Source organism: Cheilinus undulatus, linkage group 20 (assembly GCF_018320785.1).
Source record: "Cheilinus undulatus linkage group 20, ASM1832078v1, whole genome shotgun sequence".
NCBI lineage: Eukaryota > Metazoa > Chordata > Actinopteri > Labriformes > Labridae > Cheilinus > Cheilinus undulatus.
Window position 1 is genome coordinate 32,278,960 of NC_054884.1, and position 18,583 is coordinate 32,297,542.

At 39.4% G+C, this 18,583-nt stretch overlaps 1 protein-coding gene across 5 annotated transcripts in view; it reads right to left on the minus strand.

Annotated features, from left to right (window-relative positions):
- The window catches only part of tanc2b (tetratricopeptide repeat, ankyrin repeat and coiled-coil containing 2b), a 312,489-nt gene extending 297,414 nt beyond the window's left edge, over positions 1–15,075 (minus strand). For all 5 annotated transcript variants that reach the window (XM_041815330.1, XM_041815329.1, XM_041815328.1 and 2 more), the window contains exon 1: positions 14,707–15,075. The gene's annotated coding sequence lies outside the window, so the exon portion shown is untranslated. The remainder of the gene's footprint in view (positions 1–14,706) is intronic.
- Positions 15,076–18,583: the final 3,508 nt, after the last annotated feature.

Genomic DNA, 18,583 nt, shown 5'->3' on the forward strand with positions numbered 1-18,583 from the left:
AAGAGTAATGCCAGATTAGACAGGTAGTAATAACGCTGTGGCTGATCACTGTGAGTTTTATTTGAAGGCATTTGCAGCAGACCTTTTCCTTTGTTTAGGTAAGAGGACATGTTCGAGGACAAGCACAACAAATGATGTCTCTGGTGAGCACAGGAGGAAACAAAGACTGAACCGCTGGTGGATGAAAAACTGCATGTTTACCAAAAGAAACAGAGAGGGTAACTGAGGTCATTGGTTGCTCCCAACAACACTGCCAAGTGAAGGTTGTTGGTATCATAGCTGTTGTTGCAGCTACGAGACACAGCTTTCAAGCCTGATGAATACTCTGCCATTTATCTGCCTTCAGCAGCTGGGGCTGGCTCAAGCAGCTGCCTAATAGGCTAACGGGGATCTTCAGCTCCCTGGAGGAAACTTTGAGTGGCAGACTGATTGGATACAGCCGCATAGCCGATCTTTGTTATCTAACAGCCAAGTCATCTTGGCAGAATCAGGTAATGTCATGTAATTTAAGCTGTAGCACACATAAAAGGATACATGTTACACTTCCCCTCGTCCAGAGAGGAGTGATTAACTTGATTTCATTAAAGCTGCAATGCAGCAATAAGCTCAAAGACTCCAGTCGCAGCAGTAACTGCCAATATGAAATATATCAAAGTAAGGAAAGGGGAAGAAACGACTTCCCACACAGCCCAGACTCAGCAAGAACAGGCTGCTGCTCTCAGTCCATGTTCACACAAACACATCGATACGAGCATGGCCGTGTATGTCAGTGTCTTTCAGGCCTTATTAGCTTTCTTCAGATGATATTCCACATCCACACCAACATGCAAAAACAGGCTTTTTGATGCATTATAAAGCACTAATCATTATATATATTGGTGTAATTGAAACAGCTAAAGTTACGCACTCAGTATAGCAGACTGTGAGTCATATGTGGTTATTTGTGCATGGGGTTATGGGAATTACTAGAGCTAAACTTAATGATTCAAAATAAATGTATTCCAGGTGATAAAAAGTAGCATGGAGCATATTCACAAAAAAATTGCCAAGAATACAATGCTCATTTCAGCTTTTTAAAAGTTACAATTTTGCCTTTCGTGATGATTTTGTGTGTGGAAGGTCTTGTGTTTATAAGTTTTTGTGTTTATAAGTTGTGTTTCTAAGACATTTTTACGATATATAGACTAGGATTGTCATTATGCCAGAAATACAACTGCAAGAAGATATCAGGAAAAAAACAAACAATAATATCAATATGGCCAAAAATGGAAACATCCGCACCCAATACTGGAAACTCTCTCTTGTTTCGAAAACTGCATGCAAACTTCTACACACTGTCTGAATTGCACAAATAAATTGGCAACATTCCTGAATCCAAATGTTGCCAATCTGAGCAGTTTACAAAAAGCATGCAGAAGTTTTTAGCAATTTTACTGGATTAATTTCTCTCCTGTGCACTTCTTTTATGAAATAAATGTAGTTTTAAAGATTAAGAATTTTTAATAATATTACATGTTTAGCTAATGAGCTAAAGCAGGAAATAACACAGATTTTTGCTTTATTTTTTTTATTTGTGCCTGCTAAAAATAAATATGTTATTTGAAAAGGGATAAAGGTGAGATTGCAAAGATAACACAAGATATTCAAAAGTATGCAAGTACCAAAGATTTGACAACCTAAGGCTAAGATCTGACCCCTAAGATGAAAGTGATGAGGCCTGGTAGTGTCACAAATGGGATGTTGCGTACTTGCGTACTTACAGCTAACAAATGTAAACTCAACAATTTCTTTAAATCAGCCAGATCTGGTGTGTGTAAAACTTTATAGCTTGATCATTACTACAGGTCTGAGAAAAGAGTTGAATATGTATGTCTGGTTGTGCTTTTTGCTTGTTAGCCTCTTTGCTATACTTTAGCTCTGCTGTCTCAACAGGTGAGAGCTACACAACATGGACAAAAGTATTCAGCCACCTGACCATTACACCAACAGGGACTGTAATGACATTGTATTCAAATACATGTATATGGGGTTGGTCCCCCTTTCACAGCTATAACAGCCTCCACTCCTCTTGGTAGGCTTTCCACATGATTTCTGCAGAGCATTTATGAGGTCACGTACTGATGCTGGACCTGAAGGCCTGGCTCACAATCTTCATTCTAGTTCATCCCAAAGGTGGGGGCCAGTCAAGCTCTTTCACATCAAACTCATCAAACCATGTCTTTGTAGTCCTTGCTTTGTGCACTGAGGCACAGTCATGTAGGAAAAGAAAAGGGCCTTACCCAAACTGTTACCACAACATTGGAAGCATAGCATTGTCCAAAATGTCTTGGGATGCTGGAGCATTAAGACTGGCCTTCACTGGTGATAAAGGGTCTAGCCTAAACCTTGAAGAAAAGCCCCATACAATTATCCTTCCTCCACAAAACTTTACATTTAGCATAAACAGTCAGGCAGGTCATGGTCTCCCTGCATCTGTCAAACCCAGACTCACCCATCTGTTTTACACCACTCTATCTGATGCTTGGCATTAGACTTGGTGATATGAGGCTTGTATGCAGCTGCATGACCATGGAAACCCATACCCTGAAGCTCCGGCCGCACAGGTTTTGCGCTGACATTAGCGTAAGCGGAGTTTCTAACGCTCTGCTATCAGCAGAGCATTGGTGACTTTTTCGCACCATGTTCCTTAGCAGTCATTGACCCTGCTCTGTGATTTTACCTGGTCTTCTGCTTCATGGCTAAGTTGCTGATGTTCCTAAACTCTTCTACTGAATAATAATGCTACTTAGAGTTGACAGTGGAGTACCCAGCAGAGAGAAAATTTCACAAAACGTCTTATTGCAAAGGTGGCATCCATCAAAGTACCACACTTGAAGTCACTGAGCTCTGCAGAACAACCCATTATTCATCACAAATGTTTGCACATGGAGGTGCTTGATTTTATACACCTGCAGCAGCAGAGAGGCCAATTGAAACACCTGAATTCAATAATTAACAGGTGTGGCCAAAGATTTTCATCCTTATAGTGTTTGTGATGCTGTTATACCTACTGACTTTTCTTCGAAGTGTACAAACATGCAGACATTTGTAAAGTTTTCCTGTGGTTATATTACATCCACACAACTTGATTCCTGGGGGGTGTCATGTATAATTCAGCAACCTTGTGAGCACCTTCCACTATCGTGATTCTTGTGTGAAGGAAAAGGTCGACGCGAGTCTAGTCAGACTGAAGATGCTGAGCAAGAGTATGCAGAATGAGTTTTGATAAGAAGCGGCACAGCCCAAATAAGCTGGTTTTCATCTAGCAGATAACTGATTCATGTTGTGTTTTTATCGATCCAGGGCTGCATGGACCGATCCGGATCTTTAACATCAAGATCAGTAATTGATTCATGGTGGTTTATCTCTACACCAATAAAAGAAGGGATATAAATATCAGGCATGTATTCTATCCTCATCTGCCCTTTTGATTTTAAAGAGAAAATCTTATTACAAATCTTGTTGGTGTAAGCTGCCCCCACTTTAATAATCTGTAAGCAGCGGCTCATTGTGACTGAAGACACGCTTCTGCCGAAGAGACAAAATGCAATGATAGAAAAGCAGGCAGACTAAACACAAGTTATAATATATTGATGCACTGTTCCCACTTATTGTTATGAAACTGTAACCAGGCCGACGTATCATAATAGCCTCGCCTCTACATTGCAGGCAAAAACACTAAAACACTTTGATCCTTTGCTGTATTTCAGTTGAGCTGCTGGAGTCTTTTTTTAACGTGTACATTCATCTCCTTTGAAGAGAAACAGGCAACAGCATGTACAAGAAATACAAAATCTCACCAGCAGCTTTCTTTGAATTCATTTTGGTGAGAATCTTTTTAAACCTTTCAAAAAACTCATATAAAAAGTGGTGACGCACAGTCGTCGTGGTTTTTGTTGAAAGCACTCTCCTGCAATAACAAACCCACAGACAGCTATATGAAGTGGTGTTTGTGAAAAATAATCCCCCAGAACAACCTCTATTGTCTGAAACTGAACTGCAGCATCGGAGGGCATGTTCCTCACACAAACATCAAAATCTTCACCCAGTCAAAGGCAGCGCCGGTACAAGTAGGTGAGAAACACGGTCAAAATGTCTCCATCACAACTCAATAAATGTCGCTGACTTCCAGCAGTAACGTAGACAAAGGGAAACCAAGCAACAGCTCGACACAGCCAAGATGAAACGGCCCGGCTTACCTCCGGTTCCGCTCACTAACAAGAAAGAATGAGGCGCGAAGAAGACGCCTTTTTCGCATCATTATTACATAATCAAAGGGCCACACAGAAATGAGGGACATGCCTGGGGAGAATCCGTCCCTCATTAAAGGAGTTCAGTGCACCGGCGTCTCCTCCAAATGAGGCAATTTCACAGAGTTTTACAGGCTACCAGGAATATCTCTATCCACAGATTTCTCAGCATCAGAAAGCTGCTGTTGTCTTTGTCTCTGAAAAGCTGGATTTCTTTCTACTGGTACACTGTGCAAAATGTTATTGCTGTGTTCCCCTTTGCCTTGCATTTCTAATATGACTGCCCTCCCACTCTTGGGGCGAAGAATTGAGTTACTGACCAAGAAGGAAATAAATTGTGATCAAAATATCAATTTCAGTTCCCTTTGCACTGCTGTTTTATTTCTGAACTGATGATCACACTATTTATACCACAGAGCATGCATGGTTCCCAGTAGTCTTTCTTGCTTTTCATGGCAGCTTTTTCCTGATTAAAACTGAATAAAGAGCGCTATTTCCTGCAAAGATCAGAGGAATGAATCTAAAGAACCCTGAAACCCCAGAACAGGAACTAAGGTTGTCACTGTATGAGATTTTTAACAAAGTGATACTAGTAAAAATCCAACAATATTGAAACCTGCTTCAATTCAAAAATAGCAACAAAAGTCCAAGTCATCTGTGCAGGTTGTCATACATCCAGCTCATGGCTTGATCCAAAGGGAGAACTGCACTTGAACAGGGTTCTTAAAGATGTTTCGCCTGTCCTAAAAAAGGGTTCAGAACTGAAGAAACCACCTGAAGGAGAGGTGAAACATCTTCAAAAGCCTTAACCAAGCCCAGTTAGCCCTTTGGATCAAGCTTTTCATAAAATGTCCAAGGCCAAGTCACCAAATATTGGGTAATTTCATGCTTTTTTTGCCAGAAATGTACAGTAGCACTAGAGAAAGTTCAGACAGGCAGCCTGTGTTCTGTATATGTGTTTTGTTTTGTCATTCTCTTTATGTTGCATACACTAGGGCTGGGCAATTAATCACAAATTAGATTAAATCGCAATATGGCCCACTGCTATTTTCAAATCGCAGAAGGTGCAATATTTCATTAACCTGAAATTTGTGTCAAAATACCACTTCTTTACAGCAGAAATGTTGTGCATTACATATAATGCAGTCATTCAAGTTCCATTTTTTAGAATAGCCTGCAAAAAATCCTACTTTCTTCATTTTTGTAGGTTTTTCTTATTGAATATGAGAATGACAAAAAAATAATAAATAAAATAATAATAACTTTAAATACAAGAATTCATATCCAATTTGCAATACAAGTCAAAATCATCAAAATATTTTTTTTTCCAAAATTGTTTAGCCCTTGTTAATCTAATATTGTGTTCAGTAGGGTACACACATAAAGATAATTGGGCTGTTTATGTCCCAATTTTCCCCCTTCCCGACCAAGGACGGCAACCACCCGATTATGTTATGTCTTATAAGATTATCCTGTGGTCTGAGGTGTCCTGATAATTGGCTCCGAAAACAGTCAGGGCCAACAATCGTAAATATTAAACTTGTTCAATATTTTTGACCAAAAATCTTCTTGTGTGTGGGGAAAGCCGACGGCTGCTGAGTCATGACACCGTGAATTGTGACGTGGAACGGAATGTAGCCAATCAAGAAGCGAGCTGACTGAGGAACAAGGAGGCAGGCATAAATTAAAACAAGCATGGCTGGCCTGCTGTAGCATCATTAAGTTTGGTGGACTTCTATTCCTGTGTTACTAGGCTAATAACACCAGCCATTAGCTTCATTTGACAACAACTCACCTCTAGCTCGCCCAGTAAACTATAAAGTCCGTGTTCACGCTGTCTTCAGGATTTTCTCCAGTCTTTTCTTTTTTTAGTTCCGTTTTTCCGTTAAGAATAGTCCCAAGAACACCATCATTCCCTCGTCTTGTATGCCTTCTTCCTTGTTGCGAGTTGTGTTTTCCTGTTGTTGCTATATTTCTTCTTCTTCTTCATTTTTGTTAGATCACATGTGATCATGCGAGATTTCTGGCTTGGAGGACAAGATTCTAGATCGGTGGTGGGACAGAATCATGATGTGTGTGGTGTGCTGTGTTGAGATTATCGGAGCACACCACACAAAGTACGATCAAAACTGTTCAATGCCTGATTTTTTATCTTCATGTGTGGGGTTTCTAACAGATAAAAAATCTCTTAAGATTTAGAATATCTTTATGTGTGTGCCCCGCTTTAGTTGTGATACAGAATGATTTATTGCTTGTGTTTGTTGGAAAACAAATAAGATGAGGAACATCAGAAATAACTGCATAACAAATACTGGGTAAAAAAATTGCAGTTAGATTATTTTCCCAAATCGTTCAGCCCTAGCATACACTCCTGAACTCATTTTCACATCATCAGCTGTTTAAATCTCCTGATTTCATCTGTGTAACAGCACTGCTACACTCCTCCATTGTTAGCCAATCATATTGCTGCTGTCTTTATAAAATATAGCTCTATTTCAACAGTTCATTCATGCCATTGTTGTGTAGGACCCTACGACTTCAAATCAACATCAAGTCTTTGCAGTTTCATCACAATCTTCATCTCATCAGCCATCTTCTAAGAGCACTTTCACACCTGTCCTTTAGTTGGGACTTTCTGAGTCTCTGTTTGTTTTGAATCTAAATGACAGGTATGAAATCTCCCCTGGACCATGGTCTGGACCAAAAAGCCGGACCTTGGTCTGACCAAAAGAGGTGTACACAGTCTGGTCAGTCATACTGTAACACATTCTGGTGGTCTATTTTGCAAGGTTCTGACCTCCATAACATTGACAGGAAATTACAGTATGAAAACCAGAAAAAGTAAATCCAACACCGATACAAAATGAGCTGAGTCTGATGATGTTAGGGTAGACAACCTTCAATCATACTGTATTCCAGAAAAGTTCAAGTGCCAAAGATTCTCTGACAAAAAATTCAATATATATATGGAAAATAAGTATTTTTGGTTCAGCTTATGGCAATACCATCCCGAACACGCCCAATCTTGTATGATTTCTGAAGCTAAGCAGGGTCAGGCCTGGTTAGCACATGGATGGGAGACCATCTGGGAATACCACGTGCTGGCCTAAAGATTAGGTTGCACCCCTTGTACAAGAGCAAGTCTTCCAAGCAATCATGCAGATTCAAATCCAATCTTTAGCTCCTTTCCCACATGTCATTCCCCACTTTCTCTTCAGGATTTCCCATAAGGGTCCTGCTACAGACAGCAGTTCCTAGACATCCTTCTTGCAGACCACTTCTGTGAGATACCAATTTTAAATCAATTTTATGATCTCACCAAACCAAATCAACCCAAAGAACAACTTTTGGTCAGGTTTAGATATAAAGACACTTGACAAAACATATCTATTGCTGTGTTGGGTTTAAATGACCACTTGGCTATGGTTGGGAGATCTGTGTTGCAATAGTAAAAAACAAAAAAACAAACTGGAAACAAGCACCAGATGATGAAATGTCATCCATCCTACCAACTTCTTTTGGTGCAGCAATTTAACACCAGTTTAACAACAGATATATTAATCACCAGCAATTGCTTTGGTCAATTTATCACAAGTACGTAGCTCTTTTTAATGCCGTTAAGGGGCTCTGTCTTTTTAGCATGGACCTTTGTATTAAAATAGACTGGCCATAGAGAGGCAAACTGAGATTCTATGCTTCTTTGGAAATTAAAAATATAATTCTACCCTAATAGGGCTGCATAACTTATCATAAAATATAGTAACTGATTAGTTTCCTTGTTCTGATGATTAGCCTCAATGAACTGGTCCAATAGTAGCATGGTGAGCTAAAAGGGTCTACAGCCAGAGTCAATTTTCATTCGGAGCATGTTTTATCTATATTGTACATTTATTAAGGATAGTCTTTTCTTTCATTTTGAGTTCCAGAGAAATCCTTTACCCATTTTCTCCTGCAGAATCTTTTCGTTTTGACCTTTGGCCTGTCAGTGAGCGTGACAGGAGGGACTGTGCTGGCTCGGGCTGTGGAAAAAACAAGGCCTTGTCATGCCCCCCCCTTGAGCAGAGAGCGATAAGAGCTGAAAAGACAAAAAGTTTAGGGATGGTCGAGTGAAAAAGAAAAACAGCATGATCTCATAATGGAAAACCTCCGCACTGTGAACTCACAGATGTGTGTCAGGAGCAGGGTAGCAGAGAGAGAGGCAGAACTAGCGCGTGTCATTGATGTGAGCAGAGAACACTTTGAGGATGACTGTCTTTTATCTACGCAGAGCTGAGCTGACAACCAAGAACTTGAATTTTAAAAAAAGTACAGCAAGACAGCAGTCATCTTCAGCCTCATACAAAAACCATGAGTACTGGAACCCAAATCTTACCAGTCTGCAGACCTATTTTTTTCTGATAAATGCTTTATCACAGCACTTCTAAAGAAAGAGCTCTCCATTGTAAGAGTGTTTGTATGCTACGCCTAAAAATATGACATTTTTTTTCCAAGACAGATTTACCATTTTACAAATCTTCCCTTTATCAAATCCTAGCCACATAACTGAAATACAAAACATCTAAAACAACTGCCAAACTCTCACATCCCCCATACAAAGTAGACCGTTTCCACCATATATAAAGTGCTGATTGTGATCATAGGGAAATAAGCGTTTTCCCCTTCCCAACAACAGGCATTACTGAGATTAACAGCCTTTGTTGAAACATACTATTACCACATAAGTCCCTGTCGAGAAGGACCAGATGTCAGATAATAGGCTGTGCAGAGTGAGGTAGGCTCTGGCCTGAAGCCATGGAACAAGTAAGAACAGCTTCTTCCATATAAACCTCTTTTCTTTATGGATAGCTTTTTGTCTAAGTGGGCAACCCCCCCATACCTTCAGACTGTGTGCTGAACATAGGTTGTATACATACAGGCTTAGTGTGTATGTGGAAGCCATATTATATACAAGTTATACATAATTACAAGGCCTGCATAATAATTCCCATTTATATTGTTATCACAAAAAGAGCTTTTGCAAAGTCTGATTTTACCACAAAGCTTATGCAAAACAAAATGCAAAAAGGTAACGCTTCCTCACTTAATATGTCTACTATTAACTCAACATTTTCATGCCGTCAATTGAAACTCAAGCCATCAGCTTCCCTCAAGGAAATCTCAGAATACATTGGCAATCATCGTCTGATAAACACCTGATACATCTGGGAATGGAGGAGTTTCTCTCCTAGTTCCAGTGATGCCTGCAGTTAGGGTTATGACTAACAGGCAAGATTTCCTTTTCCATGTGGTATTTACCTCTGTAATGTAAAGGCTATCATTTCTCTTATCCCCAGAGTAGCACCAGTCATCTGAAATGTCTGCACTAAAAGATGCCGCAACTTTACTTGAGCTCACTTCAGAAGTATAAGCCCAAACTACTTCTGATGAAGGGTTGGTTATCATTTGGGTTTTTGTCTTTGTGATACCGTTGCTAAATCAATACATTTTATATAGTGCTGTTACCTTAAGAGTGCCTGAATCGATACTTTTGAGGGAAAAATGTGAGTTGGAAGTCAACTGGAGAATAAAAGCTGCAGGGGTACCATAAATGATTTGCAGAAATGTTATCTGAAGGTGCCAGTCAAACATGGGATGTAAAAGGAAACCAGTGTAACTTAACATATAAATCATAAAAATTCTATAACATAGTTCTTGCCTGTCACTGGGGTGGCGAGAATCAAAATGAGCTATCAATAACTGTATCTGTAATTCAATCCGGCAGTATTGGATACTCAATACTCTTCCCTATTCTGATGTAGTTTTCTCACAACTAAGGTGCATTTAGTTTGCTGAAATAACATCAGCATCAATGTTAATTTTGCTGGCAAAAAATATGGCATAAAATATTAGTTGACAGCTATTCCTCATGGAAAACATGAGAAAAACAAGACTTAATCTAGGTAAAAACAGATCTTTGATAACAAAATCTCTGTTGAAAAGTTTTTTTTTTCATTATGAAAAGTAACTAAGACTAAAATGTTAGTGCTTGACTGTTAGACATTCAAAATCCATGATTTGGCAAAATGTTTTCTATTTAAATTAATATTACAGTTTGGCTATTTAATTTGTTAAGAGGAAAAAAGGTGTAGAGATGATGAAAATGAGAGGATTTTTTATCAACTTAACTACAATGTTTTTGAGTCGTTGTTGACTGAAACAATACCAAAACTATAATGGTTAAAATGATTCAAATGTGATTAAAACTAATAAGCATTATAATCTTAAGACTAATGAAAATATTTAAGATACCTGAATTTACTGAGATACCGGAGTTTGTCTCAGTCCTTTCAGATTAGGGCTGGATATTTTGGTAATAATGTGTGATTAGAAATACACTGGACAATACTGCAATTGAAATATAATACATAAATGGTATCTTTAGTCCACTTGATTGGATATCAAGAAAAATGCAGCGATAAACGCTAGTTTTGAAGTGTGTATTTCTACAATCAAAACAAACAAATGTTAAAAATACAAAACCCGAAGGTTTACATAACAGATTTTGACACAGCTTAATATTAAAAAAAATAAAAGTTTTTCCTTTTTAGGACTAAAGGTGCTCCTACAAAGAGAATTAGTGCCACTATTGAAAAGACTCAAGTACTGCCTAACAGGGTGGGAAATTAGCACCCACCACCAGCCAAATGCAAGTCCTTTTGAGCAATGTCAGGTAAATTTGCTCAACTTACCGGCCACTGGGCCACCTAACAGAGTGATTTTGTTACTTTTAACAGCTTAATTCAAGCCCCTTTTTCTGCTTGTTCCTACTCATTTTATGAGCAGAGCCGACCTGATCTACACACTCACTCACCAAAAAAACCTGCCTTTTCCTCCGTGTCAGAGTTGCTGTCAAATGTCAACAGGCAGCTGTGTGCTGGGATGGTTTAACTCAGAGTCTTATGAGAAGAGTTCTTCACTGCAGCTAAAATATCTGCCAAAGGTGTGACTGAACCTTTGTGTTACTTGACGCAAGTCTTAGAAAGTTAAACAAAGCCAAATTTTAGCTTAAGACTGCAGAAAATGTGCAAAATGTATTGATTTCTAGCAAGTCTAAAACTAAGAATGCAGGAAAATGCCTTTGAATTTACAGTTCTCCTGTAGGTAGTACAGCAGATGTTTGCATGATTGAAAAATGCAACAACTCCCTCTTATCAAATAGTCTTTGACTAGAATATTATAAGCCTTAATTTTTATACCATGCTTCATTAAACAAAAAGCTGCTTGCTAAAATAGAGTGGCTGATAAATGGCTGAATCCACCAGCCATAGTGGCAAGTAGATGAAAACTTAAATTCCGACCCTTCTCCCTAGTACTAAAGTAGTTAACTCTAACTCTACATCACCCAGAGAGGTTCTGCCATTTCATAAATCAGTCATTATGTTCACATGAAGTTTGTATGCCCTGACATTGAAATTGCTATTCAATCAATCAATCGATCAATTGTGTAGCATTTTTTAAGATGCATTTTAGGTAGAGAGGGCATCTAACCTCTAAAGGCCTGTGTCCACAGCCAATGGCAGCAACTACACCAGCTTCTCACCAGTGTTTGCTACTGCTGCACTACAAAAGTTCACTTTCTGTCACACTGTTTTCAAATAGCTCTGTGTGTTTGCTGTTTAAAAAAACAAACAAACAAAAAAAAAAACATCCCCAAGGAAAATGAAATGTCAAGGATTCCTGCTCTGACATAAGCAGCAGACCTGGAAACTTTACCCGTGAGAAGACAAGTAAGATAGGTTTCTCTTACGCCCTTATCACAAGTCCCTCCTTTTCTTGATTTTGATGGCCACTTAGTGAGAAGTGACATTGATGAGCGCTGCTCCCTGTTCCTAAAGCTGAACTGTTCTCAACTGAGAGGGCTGTAAGCGTGTTAAAGTAAAAACAGCTAAAGCCAAGGGCGTTTTTTTAATCAGGCAAGGAATATATAAACTTAAAACAAAAAGTAATGAAATTTGTGTTTGGTACATTATTTCTCTGTTGTAACAATGCTTCTTGGTAATAAATCTTATACTGCTGGAAAGTCTGTTTATTACCCTTTTAAATGATGCCACATTTGTGAGGAACAGGCATTTGTGGGACGAGCAGCAGTACTGAGTATGTGAGTTGTGCCCATGAAAAATGTGCCATATCTTCTCTGCCAATGCCAAACAGCTTATTTTGCTGTTGCTACTGACGCTTGTTTTGAGCGTCTGGTACCCCCAGGTGACCTGTGAGCATGGGTCCTGCTACAGTGGTCAGTAGATGTGTGCTTCAAGAATCAGCATGCCACATTTGACTGATCTGGATAGGGCCTGTCGGTTGGGCAACTTCAAGCTGGTGTTCTGCAAAATCAAGTTGTGGCGTTGTTAGGAGTGAACTCTAGTACAATCTCCAAACTGAAGGCCGAGTTCCATATAACGGGGACTGTCAGAGACAGGCCGCAAAGTGGGTGTCCCAAGAAGACAACACCCCAAGAATACTGTTTTCTCAACCTGTTAGCAAGAACTCTATCCTCCAACATGACAACGTTCACCCCCACAGAGTGGGGTTTATCAGAGACTACCTCCAGAATTTGGGAGAGGAGAGGATGGAATGTCCTGCCACCAGTCCTGACCTCAACCCCATTGAACACTTGTGGGGTCAGCTTGGGTGTGCTGTTCGTGCCAGAGTGACCAACACAACCACATTGGCTGACTTGTGACAAATGCTGGTTGAAGAATGGGATGCTATCCCACAGCAGTGTGTGACCAGGCTGGTGACCAGCATGAGGAGGAAGTGCCAGGCTGTTGTGGCTGTGTATGATTCTTCCACACGCTACTGAGGCTCCTGTCTGTTAAATGAATAAATTTTTAAATTGTCAATATGTCTTGTTTCTTCAAACTTCAATCACCCAATCCACCAAACACCAAACAAGAGTCAATGGCAGAATCAGCTGTTTGGCATTGGCAGAGAAGATTTGGCACATTTTTCATGGGTGCAACCCACATACTCAGCTCTGCTGCTCATCCCACAAATGCATGATCCTCACAAATGTGGCATCATTTAAAAGGGTAATAAACAGGCTTTCTAACGGTATAAGATTTATTGCCAAAGAAGCATTGTTACAACAAAGAAATAATGTACCAAACATAAATTTCCTTACTTTGTCTTAAGTTTATATAGCACCTTTAAGACACAAGACAATTGGAAATGCTTTACAGAAGCATTTAAACCACTTCAAACAATTATCTTAACAGTCAATGCATATACAGCTCACACAAATCAGTAATGTGTATCCAAACTGATTAATAAACTTATACATCAACATATGTTTGTCCAGGACGCTGAGCGCTATAACCGCAGGACTACATTGGCTTTGAACTGTAAAATGAGTGCTACCAGCACAAACACGTCTGTGGACACAGGCCCTGATTGGCTTTATATACAGTGTCAAGCACATTTGTGGCTTGAGTGTAAATGCTTGGTTCATAATGGACTGTTAGCAGCACTTTGGTGCAGATATCTGTTTATAGACACAAATATATCATGAGAATACCATCTATGGGAGCTGGTTTGTCATTAGCATGACAAAGTTCCACCTGTTCACTACTGTCAGTATGGTCTGTATCATTTCTGTACACTAAATCTTGCTGATGAACAACAGCTAGAACAAATGTACACAAACTAGAAGAGTTAAGTAACAATCATGAGCCTTGTGTATAGATTTTACATCTCTATGTAGAATATATTATCATTAGAGTTACTAATATACTGAGCATCACATTATTCTTCAAATAGTGCTGCCTATGACAAAAAATGTGATATTTAAATCTCAGATTTCTATATTTAAAGCTCATAGAAGCTTTTTGTATTTATTTTTATTTTCATATCACAATAAATACTGCAGGAAGAAAAGACGTTGCTATATCGTTTTTCCCTAATATCTTTCAGCCCTTATAATTACCTACCAACAAGACACAATTTTTGAAACAAAATCACTTTTTGTGGTAGACTCCCTGGTCTTTAAATATGTTGCTTTTGTATGACTACAGCCAATAAGGAGTAAAATGTTGGAGACATTTAGAGACAATGTTGTTGTAACTGCTCAAAAAATAAAAAATATATCACACATGTTGCAGTCTGCAAACACAAAAACGCTTGTTATTGTGTACAATGGAGCAGTTAAGTCAATCTCATTAAACACTGCTGGGGGTGTTTATAGGCTTAGCTGGCTGGCTGGGCTTTGCCTATAAGCAGCCAGCCAAGAAATAAGCGTTATAGGTTATGCATTCTCTACTGCAAGACTATGACAGCACTGTCATGTCTGTTCTATTAAGTGAATAAGCGAGTTAAGTTCGGAATGCTCTAATGAGCAGATGAGAGAGCGTAGAAAGTGCTTAAAAAGAGAAGGACAGGTTACCTTTCCTAGACTTGAACCTTTGTTTTTTCTGGCCAGCTTTGGCATCACATCCGTGCCTCCTCTGCTGCTCCTGCTCCGCGTCTGCTGCAGCGCTCCGTGCGGCTCCTCAATCCAGATTACCCGAGGAAGTCAATCGGTCCGGAATAGCTCGCGCGAGTGACTCTGAAAATAGCTGCACCGATCAAAGCGGCAACGTTCAGCAGTCAAGACGGTCACAGTAGCGACACCCATGGGTGTACGCAGCGCAACCTCTGTCTGCAGCAGGTAGCAGTGCCCGGACTGACGGTTACTTCAGCCCGCCAAGTGTGCCAAGTGTCGGAGCCATTCACAACAATCAGAGTCATGAGTGTGTGCTGCAGTCAGTGCCCAGTGCCACGCAGCGCCGCAACATGGAGCACTGACCTGCCAATCACTGGGTCAAGTCAGTTAAAAGCATTGAATATGATACTTCCGTTTACGCTTTCAAAATAAAAACATTAACGGTCGCAGCGGTCCCAAATAGTGGTGGATAAACGCCCTTACAAAGACAAACTTTCGCTCTTAACGACTATTTAGGACGTATTTTTACGACTATAGTATGTAAAATTACGTACGTATAATTAAAATAAAGCTTCTTTATAACCATTTAACCCCAAGTGAAAGAAAGAGCGAGCATTGGAGTATTCAGGTTTACAGTTAAGCGAATGTAGGTGTTAGGCTCAAAAGAGTGGCCGTGTTAACTGGTACCTTTAAGCAGCCAAATGAGCCTGGTTAACAGATTAACGACAGAAGTTTGAAACCTCAAGTGTCAAATAATGCCAGCCTTTATTGTGTAGCTAGATATTTTCAGGTCGAAAATGCTCACGAAACAGTGAGGCATTAATTACTTTTCGTCTTTAACTTTTTGTTGTTCAACTACTGACTTGTTTTGCTAAAAGTTGCCGGTAAGCACGGGTCAGATTTTAAACCATCACATCGGACAGCTTTTTAGTCATTTTGCGTTTCTTAAAAGTAGCAACAGTAACATTGCTGACCTTTAAAAAAGGAGTAGTAGTAGTAGTAAAAAGTAGTAAGTGAGTAAATTTTCAATCAAATATATATAAATATGGTGTCAAAATTTTAAATACGCACGTGTTTGACAGAGTTTACGCCATAAGTATGAAATAAAAAACAAGAAATGACTCATTATTTATATTTTCCTTGGGGTTGAATCGAAACAACCCTAATTTCCGGTTTTACTCGTTATTTTGTCGACTAGCTTGACACAGCTGAAATCCCAGGCGAGCTGAAGGAGCAGAGGAGCAAACATACAGTGGGGGTGGAAGGCAGCCTTGATGAATAATTTATGATGAAAGAAGGCACTAATACCTAAATCATTCATAATTATGCAACAGAAACAAGGTCGCTGCCAATCAAACTTCAATTCCTTTCCCCTGCAGATCATGGCATTTGACTTTTAAAATGATAGATGGAGAAAAGGTTGGCCAGTGTGAGACATTAAACTGACCTCTTCCTTTACCAGCCAATAAAATTACAGGCCTATCAGTCAGAATTACAATCAGGGATGCTGTATTAGGGTGAATTAACCATACACACTGCTTGACTGTGGCGTATATGCTAAATGGTTCTCAGCTGACCTGTGGCACTAACTGAGTTTGTCATGATCTAACTGTGCAATGTTTGCTGAAAGGGCAATTTAAAGGAAAAACACTCAGACAAAGCACACTGCATACAAGTTATAGTGATTATATTTGTGGTTAAAATGAATGGTAGTCATTTTTAATGCCTTTTTATTTACTCCCACCCTAGTGCTGATTCAACTGATTATTAAGTTAATTATAAAACGCTTATCTGGTATTAGCTCTAATCTACTTATAGTCTTATCATGATTAATTCGCAACCAGTATTCAGATATGAACTTATGAAGTACAACTGCTCATTGCTGCTGCCTACACAGAGAAAGGTTGCGTAACTTTATGAGGCTTTTTCATTAGTCTTGGGACACTTCTTTTCTTGTTAGTGCTGAATCTGTCTTGCTCTTGAGCTTGTTTGATTAACATACCTTTTTCTTGTATAGCAAAAATATCTTTTACACCTTTTTGTGACCTTTTTCCTTTGTAAATATGCACAAAGGGAGCAATAAAATCTGCAAAACCTGTCTTAAACTTGTCAAACTGACAGCAAGACTTCCAACTTATTAGTAAACTGTTAGACTTTCAGTGCTCACTTATTATTTTTGAGGTCAAGCTCTTCAATTTATCAGGAGAATTGCCTCTATTTTATCTAACTGTGCCTTCATGAACCCAAGCTCACCAGTTTATAAAAGAGCATGTAATCCTTTGCTTCCACATTTGACACTTGCCAAGATGAAGACATGCCAGCGTCATACATCACAGCTTGTGCGTGATGTAACTAAATATATCCAGCAGTTGGCAGACATACTGTAATAAACCCTCCAGAGGACATATTTGTACTTTAAAAGGTTCCCTCTCTGCAAATAGTAATGAGAAATACCTGAGGGAGGCCGTGGAAACTGGCTGTGGTGCAGGATTTCTGTCAGTGTGAGTGTGATGGACGAGGTGGTCACACAGAGCCGAGCGGCTGAGCCCCTCCAACCTCAGGAAAAACCCACGTGCTTCCACCGGCATTGAATTAAATCCCACTAGAGCTTCCTCTGTCTTCCCTTGCACTTTCTCTTCTGTCTGAAAATAAAAAATGAACAAACAGTAAAGGTGAGTGCGCGGCTCGATCTGCCTCAGATGGACAGCGAGAGGCGGTGAGATTAATGGAGCCTAACAGAAGATTGTGAGGAGATCAGCAGTCATGGGGAGCCGAAGAAGTCAAAGAGTGACTCAATGAATGCTGGCCCTGGATCTCCTATAATCTATAGGGGCTCAACCTTTCATGGCACTGATGTGGGATTGACTGTTACTTTGCATGTCATGCCAATGTCAAACTATGCAATCACACTCTTCTATTATCAGTTAATCAGCGAGATGTGATAAGGGGTAAATTTTCATCTGTAAATAAAGATAAATAAGCTTGCTGTCTTACTTCTACTTTCATTTTTCTGCTTTTCAACTTTAATACTTTTAGATTTAAGAGAAAAATTGTGTTTGACAATTCAGACAAATAGAGAAAGCATCATTTACAACCAGAATTGTATTGCTAAAGGCTGAAACTGGTCTTGTCAAAATTCCTTTTAGATGAACATCTGTGATACAAAAATGGGTCGTTCTGAAGAGTTCAGTGACTTCAAGTGTGGTACTGCTTTGGATGCCAGCTTTGCACTGAGACATTTTGTGAAATTCCATCCCTGCTGGATATCACAGTCAACTGAAAGTGATATAATTAGAAAGCTGAAGCATTTAGGAACAACAGCAACTCAGCCAAGATGTAGACGGCCATGTAAAATCACAGAGTAAGTAAAAATGGGAAGCCTACTTGAAATCTGAGTATTGTTTGTAGATCTTGCTGTAAAACATCAATACTGTCTGCAATTTGATGGAAAATACAAATGTTTTATGGTGCACATCAATTAAGTATAATGCATACCTATATGTGTGTGTGTGTGTGTGTGTATATATATATATATATAGAGAGAGAGAGAGAGAGAGAGAGAGAGAGAGAGATTTTTCTAAAGACATTTGTAAATATGAAGTACTTCATTTTTTAACCAAGTTGTATCCTAACATATCATCTTGTAGACAGCTGTTAGTTTGATGTTGTAACATTACCCTGCCTTTGTGGCTCCCAAGTATATCAGCAGACTCCAACACAAACATAACACCTGACAGTGGATACAAGTAACGCACCTTGTTGCAGTCTTGTTTTTCCCTCAGCTCATTCACACCTGGTTGCATAAAAACTTCTTCCACTACCTGGCTGCCATCTGTCA